The 20226-nt window shown below is 38.4% G+C and overlaps 1 protein-coding gene across 3 annotated transcripts in view; it reads right to left on the bottom strand.

Moving 5' to 3' along the window:
* SPAG16 (sperm associated antigen 16) overlaps window positions 1-20226 on the bottom strand; it is an 886848-nt gene that overhangs the window by 191229 nt on the left and 675393 nt on the right. The gene's annotated exons all lie outside the window — the stretch shown is intronic.

The raw sequence follows: 20226 nt of genomic DNA, 5'->3' as shown, positions 1-20226 counted from the left end.
GAGGAAGAACCTCTCTAGGGGAAGGCCTCCAGTCAGAGTGGATCTCATGCCAGCCTTTCTACCACAGGTTTATATGTCAGCCAGAGTACTCACCAACAACAAAGCGCACACGGGCAAGCTTGAGAGATATATTTATGAAGGGAGTGCTTGCTTATATAAAAACAGAGAGCTGAATTAGGGAAAGGAGTAAGGAGCACTGGGAAGTTTAACCAACACCAGGCTCGAGCTAAAGTGGACCAACGGATGCATCAGGAGCAGACCCAGAAACAGTGCTGCCCAACATCCAGTGCAGCTAGAGAGCAGGCAACACAGCCACTTCTGTCAGAACAGACCAGGCAACAGCTGCAGTCCCTTGCTCCCTGTCCTGGGAACTCCCTGCAGTTCCCTCCACCTGTCAATTTCAAACATAAGACAATGGGCAAGTCGGGTCTCCCAGGGAACAGAGGAAGGCAAAGAAGAACAAAACATGAGGGGAGGGCAGGGTCAATGAAGAAGGAACAGCACAACATCCATCCTGCCAGTCCATCTTTTGCCTTGATACTTATTTTGAAATCATGTATCATATTCTAATTTGCTGTTTCTTTACATTCACCATATAGTCCCCTCTTACCTGCACAGTGCATGTCCTAAACCTTAGATAGTACTAAACCTTACATATTGAGTTTGTAAACTAGTCAGAATTAGATATTAACAATAATAATAATAAAATCTAAAAATTATAGTGAATAATGTACTTCAATGAAAGTTATAAGAAAGGCAGACACTTGATGTGCTTAAGTTGCTTCTTGGGACATGTGCACCCCATATAAAGTGCCTGGGTTGGGTTCAATTACCAGCTCTGTTCCTGATTCTGCTTTTCTGCTAATGTGCATCCTGGGAGGAGTAGGTGATGCTTTTAAATAGCTAAATTCATTTCGGACAAGTAGGAGACCCAGGCTGAGATCTGGACTCCTAGCTTCTGTTGGTCCCAGGCTGGCGGCAGCAGTGTTTGAGGACTGAACCTGAGGATGGGAGTGGTTTCTTCTCGTGTTCTTGTTCTCTCTCTCTCTCGCCCTCTTGCTCTCTCTCCCTCCCTCCCTCCCTCTTTCACCCTCTCCTTTTTCTTTCTACCTTTGAAATACAATGTTTACAAATTAAGTTATATGAATTTCATTTCCCTTTCAGTTTGCTTTGTATGAGTAGCGGACACAGCATGGATAAACTGGAAAGGTGGTTAGGAACGATTTTATGTCACTGCAGAGTGGCAACTTTAAGTGTGGAATTTTCTGCGGGTTGGTGTGGTGCAAGTACGTCATATGGGCACTGGTACTGGTACCAGCTGTTCAGCTTCCAACCCAGCTCCCTGCTAACAGCCTGAGAAAATAGTAAAAGATGGCTCCAGTTAGTTAGCCCCTGCATCCTTGTGGGAGACCCAGAAGAAACTCCCGGCTTTGAATCAGTTCTGCTATATCTATTGAGGCCATTTGTGGAGTAACAGAGCAGCTGGAAGATCTCCCTCTGTCTCTGTATGTATGTGCATGTGTGTGTGTGTGTGTGTGTGTGTGTGTACACTCTGCTTTTCCAATAAAAATCAATCCTAAAAAAATGGTCTGGGATTTTTCTATTTTTAAGTCATGGGTAACTACAACCATGAAATAAGGAGATAAACATGTATATCATGAAAACTCATCCTTGTACTTCACTATATACATTTTTAAGACACTTTAATGGCTATATTTTATTCCATTAATTGATTGTGAAATGTTTTATATATATATATAAATTATAAATTATGTTTAGACTTTTTTGCTTTCTCTTAAAATTATTTTTATTTTTGATGATTTTTACATAGTTGATGAGGATGATTAGGATCAAGGGCTACAAGAAGGTGGGTGAGTTTGCCATTTCCACAATCCCTTTTCTTCCTTCCTGTATCTGGGGGAAGGAGGGAGACAAGGAGAGAAGCCACACCCAGCTTCCCAAAATGCCTCTGCACCCTGGGATGGAGGGCAGCCACCTGATACCACCTCAGGGTCCCCGATGTGGGGCATGCTTTGAGGGTTCTGCTCAAGAGGTTTTGATAGTTCAATAGTTCTCAATTATTGCCGATCTTGCCACTCCAAGAACAATGAAATCTCTCTGGAATCTACTGGTTGACAGAGTCCACTTAGTCTCTGCCTAGTTATTCATTGTCAACACTTGGCAGGGTTAGTTGATCAATTTGTTCTGTCCTCTGTTGTGGTACCAGGTGTCCTCTGCAGACTCCAACGTACTGCCATATCCTCCATGTGCAACTGGATATGTTGTCCACTGCTCTAAGTCTCTGAGAAGGCCGAGTTCTGACACATGTAGTCCACGGTCAGAGCACAAAACCTGCAATTCTCTCCATGGTTAGTGAGTCCGGCAATTGAATTGGGGGGATCCCCAAAGAAATTTCATCTAAGGTGATCCCAGACCTGATTTTCATTTGTGCTTGCCAATACATGGTCCAGCATAGTCTGTTGCCTCAATCAACTAATGCATATACTGGTGGTTGCAATTGCTAGGTCAGTTCTGTCTCCAGCCCTGTCTCCATGGACATAAGTGGGAGCTACAGCCTAGTCAGACCAACCCACAAAACACCCACCAGCCCCACCTCCTGCCCTGGTTCCTGTGCTTGCCAGTATGTACAACAGACCAGTCCAATCTGTCCAACATCCCATTCAGCTCTCTTACATGTATATGGGCATTGAAGCTTAGTTTAGCCCAACCAGCCCCACTATTCAGCCCACACACCTGCCAGTGGGTGCCAATCCCTGTCCAGTTATGCCTGACCTAGTCCTGATTCTTATGCTCGACTGTCGGAGTGGCAACCCAAGAGGGAGATGCCCACAGTTTCCCTACTGGGCCTACTCTCACTTCTGGATCTTGCCCTTTCCAGGTGTTTTGCAGTTTAACTTGACAGAATTTTCCTCCCATGACAGCATCTATCAGCTGATGCTGTGCCAAAGCAAAACCAACTCAGACTCACTCTGACTTACGCATGCACTAGTAGGAACAGTTAATCCAACCTGACTTTTCCCTGATCCAGCCTACAAGAGGTCAACGGGTATTGTAGCCCTGCCTGGCCTGGTCTGCCCCATCCCAATTCACATCCTCCAGTGGGAGTGGTGGTCCAGCAGGGGAACCATCCGCATCCCCACTACTGCCTTGCCCCCTTTCCTCCTGGGTCTCCCACGTGCTGGTTGGGTGCTGTGGGCCATTCTGGCATGGCCCGCCTCTCCTTGACATTTACCAGTGGGTGCTGTAGCCTGGCTGGGCCTGGCCCACCCCCAATTCCAACCCACTCTGGTGGGGGCTACAGCCTAGCCCACCCCAGCTGGGACCCAGTCCTGGCCTTCATGTGAATGGGCTAGTGTCATGACCCAATCCTGCCCAACTCAAGCTCCATACTGGTGCATGGATTTTCCAGCAGGTGATATAAACTGGTCCAGGTTGGTTCACCCATGATCTGAACCAAATATATGCCCATGAGTACCATTCCCTGGCCTGGTCTGGACTGCTTTCTATCATGGTTCTTGTACTCACCTACGGGACTGTGTCCCAACAGAGGAGTTCCCTAATCTTCTCCATCAGAACCTCTCTGAATGCCAGATCTTGTGCACACCAGTGGGGCCGTGGGCCAGCCCTACTAAGGCCATCTCCTGTCCTAGCAAGAATAGTGGTCTTTCCTGTCTGGCCTTCACCCATTCTGATTTTTACAAGCCTGGCCCACACCTAGACATAGTTTACACATGGCTCATCAGGGGCAGAAACCTAGCCTAGCCCATCCTACTTCTACCCTGGTTCTCATAAGCACCAGTGGGCACTGGTCTATCCCAGCCTGGCGTACCCAAGACCAAGCCCACACTTGTGCTGAGGAACACTGCAGCCATGTCCAGACCAAACTATAACCCCCACTCTGACCTTCGTACTCACCAGTAGAAATCACAACCCAGTTAGGGTGTTCCCTTTGCTCTCCAACCAAGCCTATTCCTAGCCACAGATCTCGTGTGTGCCAGTGGTTGCTCTGACCCTGTGTGGCATAGCCCCTCACTTTCTTGGCTTTTGTCTTCAGATGCTGTAGCTTGGCCTGACCTACTCTTGCTGGTTGGTGCTTGTACCTGGCCTGTTCAGCCTTCTCCCATCCCTGGTTCATGCAAACTGGTAGTTGAGATAGCCTAGCCCAGCATGACCTGTGTTCCAGCCTGGTTTCTGCACTTGTTGGTAAGCTAAGCTTTGCTGGGCCCTTCCTGGTCCACCCCCCTCTCCAAAAAAACAACCCATACATTAGCCAACAGATGGGGCTACCTAGCCCAGCCCGGACCATGTGTTCACCAGAGGGAGCTATGACCCACTAGGGACATTTTCCAAGTTCCCCCACTTGGCCCACTCCCAGATCCTGGTCTCACACATGCCGGCAGATGCTAGGTCTTTGCCTGGCACAGTTGTTTCCTCCATCTTGGCCTAGTATGAGCTGATGAATTTGTGGCCTGGCTCACCCCACACCCTGTTTTAGGATACACATGTGGGTGTTGCAGCCTGGACCTGCCCAGACTATTCTTGGTCCGTATAGCCGTGAGTGTTAGCAAGTTCCATGGTCACACCTTGTTCAGCCCATCACCATCCCTTCAGCTAACCCATGGGACTTGTATTTCCACAAGGTTTGGTCCATACATCTCTCACAGAATCTACCCCCAGACCTGGTTCTCTTGTGTGCTGGTTAGTGTCATGCCCTGCCTAATGTTAGCAGACCCCTATTCTGACATTCAGTCAGGTACTGGGTTCTAATCCTGCTAGACAGGCCCCCAGCCCTAGCTTTCACATGTACTGGCATGTGGTGGTCAGCAATATTCCATGTTAACAAGCCCAATTCCAGATCGCCATGTGGGTTGGTGCATAAGTCTGTGCTGATCTTACATTCTCTCCACTCCAAACCACCAATTCTCAGTCTCCTCGCTCACCTGCAAATACAGTGGCCCTGTCATTGAGTGTCTGTCAGGATTCTTTCCTCACCTACATATACTGTGGCCTTATCCATAGATGTCCATAGGCAGTAATTACAGATCCCCAATACCCCAGAGCTTGTCGCTGGGGGGGCCTGCTGGCAAAGAGCCTGTTGCCATTGTTGCTCTAGCTGTCCAAAAGCCCAAAGTTTGCTAAGTGGTGGACAGGGAGCTAGGATCCCCGGCAGGAAGCCTGGCTCAGCACGGGTTCTCGCCGCCACAGCCATGTGACTGGGAGATACCTCTGAGCAGACTTACTGTACTCTCGACTATTTTGCTTTCAAATTATCCTTAGTGATTAATTTTTTCAGGATTGGTATTGAAAGATGCCTCTTGACTTTTTTTCAGAGACTATTTTGAAGATTACTTTGTAATTAGTATGAATAATGCTTTATTTTATCACTATTTACCTAAATGAGAATCTTTAAAAATTTTGTCACACAAGAAAGCCACCTGACTTTGGGTTATAAAAATGTGGTTTTGTTTGTTTTACCTCACCCAATGCAAGCATCAAGCAATATTCTAAACTGGTTGGCTGGCATTTGATGGGATTATCAAGTGTTATCATAAATTTTATATTATTACATTGTGATCAGCTGGCTGTCCTAAACTCCAAAAATCAGGGGATGGTTTTCTTAAAAGTAGTAACATTTAATTGGGATTATAAAGCAGTGAAATGTTACAGGATAATTTGTGTCCAGGCAGAGAAAAAAAATAGAGGTAACAAATCTAGAATTGTTACTTACTTCAGCTATCACAAACCAAATTAAGTTATTGGCAAAAACAAAAAGAGGCAGTGGTGTAAAGCATTTTAAAATAAGTCATTTTTTGATAATGGAAAAAGCCACAGGACTAAGCCTGGGATGCTATGCTAGAAGAATGAGAGATATTAAAATCTACAGAGTAAACAGATGCAGTGTGTTAGTAAGAGTCCTCCCATATTGAGAGAAGGTTTGTAAGCACTAGATCACATTGCTTCACAGTTTCAAAATGCATAAGCAAAGTACTCCAAAATTCTCACTGGCATAACACTTCAACCCCTAAAATAGAAGAAACTCTGTCTTCATGTGAGTTTGTTTGAATGCAAGTAACCTCAACTATAAAATGTCTTCTACTGCTAAGAGTAAAAGTGGAGCTCTTTTAAATGCTATTAGCATCAAAACCAAAATGGTTAAGTATATAGAAGAGTAACAAGGGGGAGCTTTCTACTGATGTGAAGTTGAAAAACAGCAATCCATGAAAATTATCTACTCCTCAACAGACCAAAACACATTCACATGCATGAATTCTATGTCACAGCTTGGAAGAAGAATAAAAATTTATATTTAACACATTAAAGTTATTTTCATTTTACTTGAAATGCCCATCACAGCCAGGGTTGTTCCATGCCAAAGTCAGGAGTCCGTAATTCAATCAAGGTGTTCCATATGAGGCAGGTACCAAAGTACACGAACCATAATTTCTGCTTCCCGGAGTTCACATTAACAGGAAGCTTGAATAAGAAGCAGAATCAGAAGCGATATATGGGAAGTGAATATACACCAAGTGGTGTTTTTAACTACTGACACAAATGCCCATCCCAAAAGAACCAATATATCTGAACAATTCAAAGAATAGTCAGCAGAATGGCTCAGTTTTTATCATGGATTATTAAACCACAGAAAATTATTATTGTTTTGTCTGGTAAGACTTAAATCACTCACTTATCTGTATGAAATGTTAGTATAAAATGCTTAGAAAGCTAATAGACAGCAAATGATGACATCAGGATAGCTGATAATATCCATAAACTATACCTCTCTTTACACTTTCCAAATGTTTATTTATCTCTATCAATTGATTTTAAGTTACATGTGTCTTTCTGTTTCGGCAAGATTTGAGTTTACTTAGACCCTGTCAAATGTCCGCACACTTTTAAAAAGGATACAATTCCTTATATTTTGAGAGTACAGAGTTGGTACCATAGTCTTGAAGATTATTTATGATCTGACTCTTGGCTAACACTGTGATTCATTCTTTGTAATTTTTCTTCAGCCACTCTCATACATAAATAGCATGATTCTATCTTAGAGATTTTGCACTGTTGTTCTCTGCCTGGAATGCCCTTCCCTCTGATAACTACTTGAACCGGTTCTTGAATTCATTTGAATGTCTGCTCACATGTATCATCTTATGGAGAAATTACCTCTGGACATTCTCTTTAAAGTAGAGTTGGAGACACTTTTCTTCTTCTTCCAAGGGTCATTGGATATTTACAGCATCATTTGTGTGTCATGCAAATTATCAACTTAAAAACCAGTCTGCGGTATTTGGTTAAACATTTAATTAACTCATCCCTAATATGATGGCTGGAATAGCTTCTCTTTGGTGACGCATATAATATTAGCAAGTCATATTGCTATTGTTCCTTGCAATTGTTTTTCCAGTTTGCATTAGTCAGTCTAGAAGGCAATACGCTCTTTGCAATGGAGAGTTTCGAAAACAACTGCTCATAGCAGTATTTTGTTCCCAATCCAGAGGCAGATTTCAGTGTATGCCTCATCAAAGTGGGAGATCTCTTGTTGCTTTTGTAACATTTAGAAAACTCAAGCAGCGGGAGGTTATCATACCTACCTAGCTCATCATCACTTTGTAGCTGCATGATTTACTGTTGTATGTTGTGGCACATCAGCTGTTTCCATATTGAATAGGCAGCAAGAAATTTCAATTCTACTGGGTTAATTTTTATGGTTTTAATTAAATGCCTCAATTAATTTCCCATATTCACCAGCATATTCAAGAGTCACAATAAGACTTTTGTCATTCCAGATTGGGGAAATCCAATTATTCAAATTTCATTTTCCACAGCCTTAATTTTCCTTCAAGTAGCTTCATGTTTGAAAAGAAGGAGCTGTGAGGCTGGTTGGAGCCCTGCATCTTTCCTTTCAGCAAGGGAGGGTTCCTGGGATTGACTATCACCAATGCTGGAACACACAGCCACCTCCTGTCTCTGCACGCCCTGACAGGTTCTCACTTCCTTTTCATGAATTGCTTGAATTCATCCCACAGTTCATAAAACCTCATGAGTTTGCTCCTGTGACTCAGCCATCACACTTGACAGTGTTAAACAAGATTAACACACACAGAGTCAAGATCACTTCAGTAACTGCTTATATGGTTTACTGTTAAAACCCTCTGCCTTTGTCAAAATTTATGTGTAGCATTACTGCAGATTTCACATCACTGAACCTTGACTAGGCACAGACTTTGATAGGTGATGCACTGGCATATATTTAAATCATTTGGATCAAGACTAAGACGATGCAGTTCTTTCTTGACAAATGCTATTAACATTTTCCTTGTGAACTACCCATGCCAGGGTTAGCAGGGTTACTGTTGGTTACTAACTTCCTCTGGGGGGGAGGGGTCTCAGTTTCTTTGCAATTATTGTTGACTGTGGACATGTAGATAAGGTTGGATTGGAGCTACTATCTGTCTCAAGAAAGAAGTCCACAACCTTGCCATCAGTAGTTGGATGCAAGGCTTCTCTTTATGAGGAATCACCTTATTGCATCTGGTCTCATAACTGAATTGCTGTTGTCTACCACTATGAGTCGACAGAGTGCCAATATGTACATTCCCAGCCTCCCAGGGACTCACTATCCTCCTCGTCACATGGATACAAGAAGACCAGTGTGAGCAATGGAAAGAAGCACATCTCTCTGTCTTGAAAGCAAAGGAAAGACAGGCCAGACTATCACAAGCTCATATTTCATCTGCAAATTTGGGCTGTCGTATTATGTATTTGACCAATATCCCGTCAAAAATCATTCTAGATGATATTTGAAAGTTTATTTTCAGATATCCTCCATAATGGTGGGCTTCGTTACATCAGCTGAAAGCCCTAAGACACATTATGGTTCCCTAAGAAAGAAAGATATAATCACCATAAATCACCATACGATCTTTTGACCCATGCGGTAGCATCAGCTTTTCTTTAGCCTCTACCGGAACGGGCTGTTCTGCAGAATTCAGACTTGATAGCTCCAAAAAGGAACTGATTCCTGAACATTTTCTTAAATCAACTAATTGCCCTGTCTTTCTCAATAGTCAAATGATTTCTTCCCCTACTCTGAGACTTCCGATAGAAGCAGTTTCATTGGAAATGTGTAGACAATGGGATGCTGAACTGTCTGACATCATCTGTACTAACAATATATATATAATATATAATACATTACATATTATATTATATATTATAGTACTATATAATTATATGATTATATATGATTTAATATATAATTATATCTAATTATATACTATGATATATATTATATAATCATATAATCATATATTATATCATATATTTATATGCCATATCATATTATGTATATATATTAATCTGCAATACATTAGTATATATTATATTATATATATAATATATTATATTATATATAATAGTTATAGAATAATGTATATATAATATATTCACACATGTTATATAAATGTATTATATTTATATAAGTATGTTAAATACATTTATAAATATGATATAATTATATTTATACTAAATATAAATAAAATTATATATATATATATAACTTATTTGTTTTTATTGGAAAGGCAGATTTACAGATAGAGAGATGGAAAGATCTGTCCTCCTGTTCACTTCCCAAGTGGCCACAATGGCAGGAGCTAAGTTGATCCAAAACCAGGAGCCAAAAGCTTCTTCCAGGTCTCCCACATGGCTGCATGGTCCCAAGGCTTTGGGCCAATCTCTACTGGTTTCCCAGGTCACAGGCAAGGAGCTGGATGGGAAGTGGAGCAGCTAGGATATGAATCAGCACCCATACAGGATTCCAGTGCATGCAAGGCACGGATTTAGCCACTGACCTATACCAGGCCCAACTAGATTTCTTTAAAAGTCTGTTTTATTTATTTAGCTCTGGAGGCTGGTAATACAAGATTAAGGTGTCCTGCTGGTTGGGTCCTGGGTGTTTGTTTTAGGTTTGCAGAAGAGCACTCTCTGGCTGCGTTTTCACATGGAAGGTCCTCTATGCACATAGTAGAGCTCTTAGCAAACCACCGATCACCATCAACCCAACTGCACTGCCACCTCACACTCCCAAAATCTTTCAACTTCATTTACCTCACAAAAGCCTGACTATAAATATAGTCTCACAGGGAGTAAGGCTACAGCATATAAATGTTTTGGGTGCAAGCAAGTTGAGATAAGGGGACACACAATTTAACTCATAGCAATATCAAATGTTGAGGTCTAAACTTCTTACAGGAGTGTAAACAGTACAGCGATTCAGAAGGCATACAACAGCTTTTAGTGATTAAACAATGTGCTCTCAAAGGCATAGCAACTTAGTCCTGGTATGCACTGAAGAACAATTCCCAAAGAGACCTATAAGAGTGATAAGTATAAGGATCTTTAAGAAAGAATAACTTGCAGTAGGAGGAACTTTGGTTTCTATCATTAACATAACAGAGAAATAAATGATCAGTTGAATAAAAAGGGGTCTGTTCCAACAGATAAAACTGATAGACATAAATTAACATGGATAGGATGAAAAAGCAATCAACTGAGTGGAATCCATAGAAAAATACAGACTTTAGAAATCTTAGGTATACGTGACGCATAATATAAAACCTTTCCACATATGTGTTCTTCAAGGATCTCTGAAGAAATCTAAAGAATATCAAAGAACTTTAAAATTTCCATGGAGAATGGAAAGGAATCAATACGGGGATAGGAACTGAAGAGAAAAAGAGTAAAATCTGATAATACTAGTCTCATATAATCACAAGTGTGATTAACTTCGCTCTCTATATTTTTGGAGTAAGAAATTACGAGAACATTAGGTGATGAAACAGGGAGGAGGAACAGAAAAAGAAATGAAGGAGCAAAAGTAGCAGAAGCATCCGCTGCTACAAGTAAACTTGGATGTGAACATACAGTTCCCAATAAAATATGAGTCTAAGAATAAATCAAATATTTTGTATTATTAGTGAAAGAATAACAGAAAAAAAGCAGGATTACTAAATGTGTTCATTAACTGGAGCAGATGTGAGCAGAAATAAGTGATTGTATATTTAATGTCATAGGAATGCTCACAAACAACATTTGGATGTCTGTTGTATAGCAGGCTTGTATTAAGGATTGTGTCAATGGAGTGAACATAATGACTACTAAAAGACAAACAAAAATGCAAAAGAGGAATTGATGACATTCTTGGACAGAACGCATGGTCTAAAACATGTAATCATGATTCCAAGATAGTTGTCAAAGTCATTACTTCAAAGTACACAGTTTCAACTCTCAAAATCACAATACAATATTTCATTTTTTCAATTTTTTCTTTTGGTGATAAAGGGCATAGCAGAGGATATTCCATGAGGATGATTTAAACTAGTATTTATTCATACTCATGCTACAACTGAGAAAGGGTGCTACTGAGGTCAATCAGATCTGAGCACATCATATTTGAATATTATTTGAAATTCAATTTTAGATAAATGTAACTGTAAATTATCACAAGTGCTGAGTGGACTCTATCTCCAAGAACAGTACACTGTTTGACCTGGGTTAATTTCACTTCTGTTGAATTGCAACTTCCCTTAAAGAATTACATATTAAAGAATATGAAACTAGCAGATTAAAGATGATTATCTGTTTGATTTTGTATATTCAGCCAACTGAAAATAGCAAATTATCTTACTGCTTGACTTTGGACATCGTAAGGTACATGCACTGGAAGTTATAGCTATTAATTTTTAATCTAAAGCTATTATGCTATTATATGAAAACAACACATTTCCCTGACATTTTAGAATTGCATACTCCTTAGAAAAATTTGAAGATTTGATTATAACTCTTTTATAAGTGGATTTTTGTTGATTAAAATGTGTATAAAAATTGTCACCCACAATACTTCAATGTGACCTATATTAAAATACACATGAAATTACATCCATAAACATACCAGAATAGCTAATTTTATGCATTGGGATATTTTCTAGATGATATTAAGATATAGCTAGCTATGTAATTAATTGCTTGTACTTGCTAAATAGATATAAATCTTTTAATTTCTTACTTTAATGTGTTGAAAAATAATTTGGCATTAGCATATTAATTATTATGTGCATATAACGACTAAAAATACCTTTGAAAAATGTTTCTTATATAAATACCACAAGGCACATCTTCATTAACTCTTATGATACTAATTTAGAATTTATCATAATTTGGCTACAGGCTATATCTAAATTGTTGTTGTATAATTATGTACATAAGCTCTGGAAGCAAAACTTCCAAGACACTTTTCTAAGAAAACATTGGTAAGCACGTTCCAATTATCTATACCTGAGATGTGTGCACTTCTATGTGATATAGCTATAACACAGAACTAAGGATTAATTATCACATACTTTTTTGAAAGATACTCAACAAAATGGAGGAAATGGCACAAGTGTCACTTTGTATAACCCAGGCAACGGGAGCCTCAATAAATGACTGTACCTACCAAATATTTCAATTAGGAAAGTAAAGACAGCATTTTCTGCATAAATTATTGTCTTCTCTGATACATAGGAATAGGTCCAATTCTTACTATCTCATATAGGCTTCTGAGAAAACTTTGATCTAATCATTAAATTATCTAAATGCTGGAAATTTGCACTCTTTTATTTCTGCTAAAACTGCAGTTTCTATAAGACCAAGGATACCACTAAGTATACAGTGATAGCTAAGTCTTGCTGAGCAATGCAACTGTCATTGAATTGGAAGCTCAAATTTTAAGTCAGTCTAATTTTTTTTAGATTTATTTATTTATATTGGAAAGCCAGATATACACAGAGGAGAACAGACAGAGAGGAAGATCTTCCGTCTGATGGTTCACTCCCCAAGTGACTGCAACTGCCGGTGCTGCACCAATCCGAAACCAGGAGCCGGGAACCTTCCCCAGGCTTCCCATGCAGGTGCAGAGTCCCAAGGCTTTGGGCCATCCTCGACTGCTTTTCCAGGCCACAAGCAGGGAGCTGGATGGGAAACAGGGCCACTGGGATTAGAACAGGGCCACATGGGATCCCAGTGCTTCCAAGGCTAGGACCTTAACTGGTAGGCCACCGCATTGGGCCCATGTCAGTCTAAACTTTATACTAAACTTTATATTAAATTATATTTCTCATTTGGATCCAAAAGGTGACATTCTATTTACATTTTGATGTTTTTGTTTACAAATTCAAAATAGTATTGGGATTTATTTTAGAATATTGTTTTTTACCTCACTGTACCAAGTCCTAAAATACATGAAAAATGCAACAACAGTTATGTCTAACTCCTAGGTTGTAAACAGAAGTAATAAAACCAACTAATCCTGGGCTCGGCAGCGTGGCCTGGTGGCTAAGGTCCTTGCCTTGATCCCATATGGCCGCTGGTTCTTATCCCGGCAGCTCCACTTCCTCTCTGTCTCTCCTCCTCTCAGTATATCTGACTTTGTAATGAAAATAAAATAAATCAAAAAAAAAAAAACCCCAACTAATCCAAACTTTTCATTTTACAGATAGTCAAGTTCAGATCAAGAGAGGACAGCTTTATATGACAAAATGGTACTGCAATTTTATTATTTGTAGCTTCATGTTGTACTTCCCTTAACTGTCTTTTCTTTAAAGATGGGATGTAAATAATTTCTAAATGCTTATAGAAATTCAATATAGACTCAAATATTTGTAAATATTGGTGATCTTGAAACATTATTCCTAGAGTGGTAAGGATAATTCCAAAGGAAAAGCCTCCTTGTTAATGTAATGAAATTCTCATTACCTAACGTATGAAACTTCCCAAACACAAACATCTGAAAATAACAAGACTTAGTGACAGAGATGTTTTTAGTACAATGTGCAGAAATAGATAACTTTCATTTGTAGCAATCTGTTATAAATTATGCAACTAAAAAGCATTTCATTTCTCCCAACTTAGAATTCATTATTGAGATAACAATCTAAGTAATTAATGACTGGTGTGGCATAGTTACTGGCCAATCAGAATGGACATTAAACAAATCAGAATAGGCTCATGGACATGACACTTGGTATAACTGAATATTATCTCCCAATCAGGATATTGTTGGTTATATGTCTGTAATTAAAGTCTTGAAGAAACCCCCAGTGCTATTTATCAATTATTTTCCATTCTTCCTGGCAAATCAATTAAATAGTGCCTAGCTCAAAGGATAAGAGAAGAAACAGAGAGAAAAAAGTTAATTTTATAGATAAATCATGAAATCAGTTTATGAATTTCCAAATAGTTTTCTTTATATTTCCCACTTTACAGAAATTAAATAAAATTCCAATACAGTTTTTACAGAACCACTACAGCATTTATCTGTATTAATATTACTGTCTAATTGAAGCCATTAGTCTCTCTTGGACTCTGCTTTAGTAGAATATCTTAGACTGGTTGGCCTACAGTGAATAAAAATGCATAGGTTCAAAATTACATAAGCTGTGAAGTCCAAAGTCAGGGCCACGGATCTCTGAAGGATGCCGTCTTGCTGCATAACCTAGTGGTGCACAGCAAGACGGTACAGGGGACCTGAGTTCATCCTTCTGTCTTGGCACTAACCCCATACGAGAGTGGAGCTCTCAGACACCTGTCAGATGTCCTACCTCTTAATACTGTGACAGTGGAAGTTGAATGTCAAGTATGTGAGTGGAAAAATATTGAAACTACAGTAAGTCCTGATTTCTAGGTAAGAACTTATCCCAAGGGAGGTGACTGTAGTCCCAGCTCTAGTGGAAACACAGGTAATTGGGACACTCCTGGATTTAAAGGGCTTCAGAAATATAGCAGCCAATATTAGACAGCCACTTCCCCCTTTTTCCTAACAAGCAGTGTCAGTGACAGAATTCTGTATCAGCATGTTTTGAGCTAAACATCTTCAGTCATTAATGGGATTATTTCTATTTTCATCACAAATGGATCAGTTATCCTAACGGGACTCATACAGTAATAGAAAACCAAATAATTGTAACAGTCAGAGTCTGAATAATATGAACTTTAAGATTTCAGTGGATTTAAGTGCCTGGCTTTGAACTCCAGCTTCACATCGGATTAGCTGGTGCTAGTCTGTGAAATGTCTTTATTTATCAGGTCCCCCTTCTGTAAAAGGGAAACAACAGTAACATCTCATTGACTTGTACTGAGGATTAAATAGATCAATATGTGAGCCAATTAATTAGGCTCACAAGATGTTAGTGATAGGACTAGATTCAGAGTATGGGAAGCTATTGCCTCACTATGTAGTCAAAACCCTTCTGAATGCTTTACCTCAGCCATTTTCTCGAAACAAGCAGTTGATAAATATTCAAAGCTTTGAAAAATAGGGTCTCTGTTGCAAGTACCTGTCTCTGATGAGGTACCGTGAAAGCAACTTTGCAAAATATATGAACACATGGGTGCGACCCTGTTCCAAAAACCTTGGCATGAAAATATGTCGAGCTGTCCCATGAGCAGCAGTTTGGTGTTCCCTGCATCCTCTTCAGCCCTGGTTGAACGGTAAGGTGTTTGCTCTCTATTATGAGCAACGCCACTGCTAGCCCCATGTGGGCTTCTAGATTTTTTTCCTTCTGACCCAATCCATCTTCCCTTGACCTCCGGCTGTCATTACCTCAGCTTTGCTCAGCTGAAAACTGGAAGGGACTCTCTGCACATCTCCCTGAGCTTCTCTTGCCACTCCTGTAGCTTCCCCCGAAAACTCCAGCTATGTTAGCCTCCCTCCGTTATTCTGTGGCTCCTCAACTCCAGGCCACTACCAAGCTACCGATTGGATCCAACCCATTCCTAGCTGAATTTCTTCCTCAACCCCTACACTTTTCAGGTATCACTTTGGGTACAAGTCAGTAGTTGATGAGTGAAAACTATTGTTTCATGAATCTTTTTTTGTTGTTGTTGTATTCAGTTATTTCAGGGAAGGGACAAATCTGCTTGGTCTCTGTGGCTCCACCTTGACTGGAAGTAGCCATCCCTAAGATTTTGAGTATTTTACAGACAAGCAAAGTGGAGGTCAGGCATGTTGAGCAGTGATTCAGCAAGTTGAAAAATTGGAGAGAAAATTCCAAAGTTTCCAGAGGAGCACGGTGGACACTGCTTCCATCACAGGGAAATAAGCATAGTCAGCCTGGTAAATGTAATCCAGTGTGCTCCCCACTAACAGAGAGTGGTAAGTCACATCTGAGCTAGGGATTTGGAAGTCATTTTTCTAGCTTTTGCAAACTTTCAAAGTGTGGGGAGGGTTCTGTCACTTTTCATGTTTTCCAATGTAGTCCAAGTTTTTCCTCCTATTTTAGCATTTTATTGTAGTTCACCAGTGCAGAATATTTAGGTTCTTCTCCAAAGTGTGGGAAACCTTGCCCATTTTAATGATCTAATATTGCTGAAGCTTTCCAATGGAAAGTCCCCGTCTGGCTCAGACTTCAGCTTCTGCATTTTCCAGGAATGTGCCTTCTTTACAAATGAACTGGAATTGCCTTTTACAAAGCAGCAAAAAAGTATTGCTAACCTACACAAACACAATGAGACTAGAAGTGCAGAATAGTGAATGTATAAATGCTCACAGTTCATTTTTATTACTTTCATTATGCAATTCCATTTAACATTTTCTGAAACAGTAATAAATTTTTGAATGGTAAAAACATATGGCATTTTGAGTATGCCAAGTGAGGGATATTATTTAGATAGTGAATATTTGCAAAAATTTGTAGCTTTATGTTACCAGGAGGCTCTCTATTTAATGAGAAAAGAACATTTATCCCTTTACAAATACAAGGCTTATACATAAATACTAATATATGTGTGTATCTGTAAACACAGATAATCTGTCACAAGCAATGCATTTGCAAATAAAACATTATGTAAATAATGATGTGCCACATGAAATTCCTCTTCTAAATGTAAGAGCTTGATTTCCTACAGCAATAGAAAGACTAAACACGACAAGGTGCTTTATATATCTTTCTATCCATTGATACACACACAGGCTCCCCCAACACCCCCCAGACACATACACATACTATACATGACCTCAAGTATTAGGCATCTATCTAAATGATCTTTCATATTGTTTAAGACTGAGGTTTTGGCTCTTATTTATTTTAGTATTCACTCACTGGCTTTTATGCTTTTGCTAGAAACTTCCAGTTGTGACCTTTAGTTCTGGGTTTCTTATTTACGTATCCACATGTTTAGTTATTTTATTCCTAAACTGAGCTAGATACCCTTTCAGACCACTTGCAGCTCTGGTAGTAGACTCTGCTAAGAGTTCCTTCATTTGTTATCCCTTTAAATTCACAATCACAATACAGCAAGACAACTAACTCCTTCCGGTTTTTCTATGATCAAACAGTTCAGGAGAATAAGTGATTTATCTTTAACTTTAAAAGATACTAAAGAAATGACCAGATTTAAGAGTTTGAATCAAGATCTGCATTATTTTGCTGCACTTACGGCTGTCAAATATTTTCTGTCATTGCTACATTTTTAAAATGATATGCTAAGGAATCTCTATTTTACAACACATAATCACCTCTCATTACTAATACATACTTTTATGAAGCCAAAGTGAAAACATTTACTTATACGATTAACAAATAATGAGGCTGTTTTTGATGTCTATGAAGAGTGTAAATAAAGAATGGGTAACAGTTTCAACTTTTTGATGGGCTTTACTTTTCATCTGTTGCATTATTACGTTGGTTTTGCAAGGACAGGAAGTACTTATTTTTGAAGGTAAGTCATTACAAATGGAAACAGTACTTTTTAAAATTACAGCTCATTTTTAAAAGTATCACAAGATAACCGTCTAAAAAATTATTCAGAAAAAAGTTTTTCTCTGTGAAGATTTTTAAACGGAGTCACTGTTACATACGAACATGATCAAATTGCAGAACCTTGCAGAACCCTGCCTCTGATACGGCAAACAATGCACTAAGTGTATATAAGTGCAGTATTTAATTGTCACAGAACTTCAACCAGCAAACAGGATTTGGCACAGCTAATATGAGCCCTCAATAAATGTTTATGATAGTCAACAGTGTCAATATATTATTTCCCTTGTTGCAGATGCTTTATTTATAAGTTGGTATTGTTTTACCACTGGGACTAAATAAAAATATTCAAATTAATATGTATGTTGAGCTTACTAAGTTAGGCTTGATTTTATCCTCTTTCAAGTGTTTTCATTACATAACTGTATTCTAATTTTCTTTCTAATATCTTTTCCTGAATAATCTCCAACTAGATCCTGAATCTTTATGTTTATTTCAAATTTGGTTTGCTTCTGAGTTGTATTCTTAACTCCCAAGTCAGGAACATAATCTTTGGTACTTGTCTTTGTGATTTTCACTTGTCTTCATGTTTTCATTAGACCTTGTGTTTGCTCTCCCCAGTTTCTTCAACTTTTAATATCTCAAAACCTTTTAAAATGAAGAGTCATTGAGGACTTTCACACAGCAGCACAGATTTCTCATTATTCAAGGAGAAAAGCCTTAGACAGTAATTTCTTGATCACACAGAATTAAAATTAATTATGGTATGTTCCTTGAAAAATTGGCCAAAGGAATGGGAAGGTCAGGTTGAAATTATACTCCTGTAGACTAATCAAGTATTTTCATTAACAAGGTCCTGAATGTACATTCTTTGACTTCTATGCTTATCATTATTCTACTCTTAATTTTCCATACTTTTCTTATATTCATAAATTACCAAGAATATAGCCATTAGGAGGAAGAAAAACATAAGTTTGTTGTGCCAAGGACTTCACTGATGTGTTTTACAGACAGGTACTAGTACTTATTTAAGATCAAGTTTATCAGATTATGCAACAAAATTTTGAGCTGGATGACAAGGGCAATATGGAGCAAGAGGAGATACACTTAATGATGAAGATAAAGTAACTGTTTCAAAAACAACTTTTAACTTCTATTGTTAGAAAGTACAGTCAAAATACTCTGGAATTTCAGAGTATCAAATAACTAAGTGAGGGAACATGATACTAAGAAAGGATTTCATGATACAAAATATTTATGAAGTCAAGTTAAACTCCTTTAACATTTAATATATCAGCAATGTAGTTTAATATATCAGAAATCATAAATTGAAACAGTATAAACCTTTCATAGTAAAAAATAAAATTCTTATAGTTCTGCTCTTTTATTCTGAAATCGCTTCTTAAATTATTCTAGAAGACTAAAGATATTTTAATGTCAACATTACTAAAAACATTTAAAAAGTAAGTCTTTGCCAATAGCATATTTCACACAAATAACTAATCTAAACTGGTAACATGATTGCAATTTAGTTAGAAAAATAAAGCACTTTTTAACTTTCAGATACATAAGTAAACTAAAAAAAAATCATAAAAAATGAATTAAAGATGTTCATTTTATTGTAAAAATGCTTTGAAATCTACCCACAGTATTTTCAAAATATGCATTTTTCATAAATTTTAAGGATGTTTTACATGATGGCAATATCACAAAACCTACAATTATCTTACGACTTTGTAATTATGCCTGCATATTTAGACTATCAGAGTTACAGAATATGGACCATTGTTAAAAAGCAAAAACTATTTCCTTTGTACATATTCTTTCATTTTCCGTCTAGAAGTTTTGCCATAGTCACAGATTTGATTGGGCACAAATAACTCAAATATTTGTAAAATTCTCCAGTGATTTTTAAAAACCTTTAAGATACATGGTCACACTAGTAATGTTCAGCAACGAATACATCATTGTTATCAAACAAAGACTATCATTAAAGATGCTAAAACTACTATGTCTTTAACCCTAACATGAGTGATTGGAATTATTTTTGTGGTCAATTAACAGCACTTACAAGACTACTTCTGGCAGCAAGGAAAAGATATTATACTTCATTGATACTATTATATACTAAACACATACAAATAATGTCACAGAAGGCAGAGTACATAATTGCAGCAATAAGAAAAATATGCATTTCAACACAGTTGTAAAATATAAACAATGTGGGATAATTTATTAAGTTATTAGGAGTTTAAACTAGAAGACACTCACATTTATTCTGTATTCTAAACAATTCCAGTTTGCTTACCTTGGCTGCTGAGTCCGAGGGACATAGGCTCCAGAGTGTAGAGGGTGGTGCTAGAAAAACTGTGATTACACACACTTACCTCCTCTATTATGCCTGTCCTTA

Source organism: Ochotona princeps, chromosome 5, assembly GCF_030435755.1.
Source record: "Ochotona princeps isolate mOchPri1 chromosome 5, mOchPri1.hap1, whole genome shotgun sequence".
NCBI classification, from domain to species: Eukaryota; Metazoa; Chordata; class Mammalia; order Lagomorpha; family Ochotonidae; genus Ochotona; species Ochotona princeps.
The sequence above is the reverse complement of the archived record's forward strand: the minus strand, read 5'-3'. Positions and strand labels throughout refer to the sequence as shown.